Below are 1,657 nucleotides of genomic sequence, written 5' to 3'. Positions count from 1 at the left end.
ATTCTGGGGCCCCAGTTACATTAACAGAACATTGGGTTTTCATTAGCCAGATCCGTATTTGTAATCTCACTCTGACAGATATGGGCTGATGGATGTAGACAAGTCTGTGTTTTACAACCTTGCTTTACTCATCTACAAAGTGGGATCACAATCCCCATCAGGCAAGAATACATGTATCTATATATGAATCTTCTTTAGGGCAACAGATAGAACAAAGCTAACACTAGTAAATATTGATATTCATTCTACCTACCTTCTTTACTCATTTCAAAATTCTACAGTTTTTTCCATAATATTTTCTCCCTTAGATTCTTGCTTCTCCCTTCATTTCTCCTTTCTCCATGCTTTCATTCCTTCCTTTCCTCCCTTCACCCACCCTAACTTCTTCCCTCCCTCTTTTCAGTCCATTGTATCGTCAAAATTACGAGACTTAATTATAAAATTTATGCATTAGAAATATTATTTTAATATTTTTAAACTGTTTAAAAATATTGATAAACTTTAAATAGAGATGAGTCTTAAAAAATAAGTACATATAAAGAGATAATTATCGCCCTGCTTGCTTCACATGTGTGAGAAAATTCATCAAGATAATAAGAAAACTTGAGGGGTTATTTATTTATATACTAAATACCCAGATATTTTACCTGGTATGTTGAAATGATGCATTGAAAATATAGATGGCAATATTTTGCTATTAACAGAAGAAGATTATTTAAAAAGAAGATAAATTTATGAAATGCAGATGAGTATTTCAAAAGAATTGTTTTTTTTTCCAATGGGACATTGAAAAATAACAATCAAACAAAATGCAAAATACATTAATAGAAAGAAACTCTAATAGGTTGCTTTCACAGATGTGTTAAAAATAAAAGAATGCATGTTCTATTACACAATCATTTAACACTACCTTTCATAAAGCGATTGTTTCATGGAAATTTCTAGGTAACAACCACACTCATGATTACTTCTTCACAACCAAGATTTGGAAGAAATTGTTCAATGCAAAAAAAAAATGTAAAAAGATGAAAAAATAATAAAATGATAGAAATAAGTTTGAATTTACCCCTTCATTGATATTATAGTAATGTGATTAAAATGATTATTTTATAGGGTTATGTATATGTAGCCACATTTGGAGTTTACTTTTTCTGTGTAACCAAAGGTCTTAAAAGTAGCAAAGGATACTCTTACATTTTAGTCAGTGACATATACCTAAAACTTAAGCACTGAGATGTCACATAGTCATGAATTTGAGAGCATGTGTACAGAAATATCCATTTTTATAGCTACTTACCTTCCCAGTGACTAATGGTCTGTTCACAAAGACTAGTAAACTACAAAAATGCAATTGTGCCCCCCTTCACTGGGTCACAGGTTGAATACATAAGCTACATAAATAGGAAGTCCTTTAAATAAAGAATAATTTCTATGTGTATTTGCTTGCCTAATGCACCAGAAAATAGACACTAAACCAAGTAATTTAAACATGAGGATGTGTAAACATGGAAATTTTATTATTTTCTGAACTTTGTTCCTTCTGAATCATCTCCAGTGGGATTTTCATCATAGAGAAATGAGTCAAGAAACGGGACTGCCTAATTGGAGACAACTGTGAAATGTTAATAAGTCCTTCAACATACTCATGTTCCCCAGG

Source organism: Ailuropoda melanoleuca, unplaced genomic scaffold, assembly GCF_002007445.2.
Source record: "Ailuropoda melanoleuca isolate Jingjing unplaced genomic scaffold, ASM200744v2 unplaced-scaffold7743, whole genome shotgun sequence".
Taxonomy (NCBI): Eukaryota; Metazoa; Chordata; class Mammalia; order Carnivora; family Ursidae; genus Ailuropoda; species Ailuropoda melanoleuca.
Note: the sequence above shows the minus strand (reverse complement) of the source record.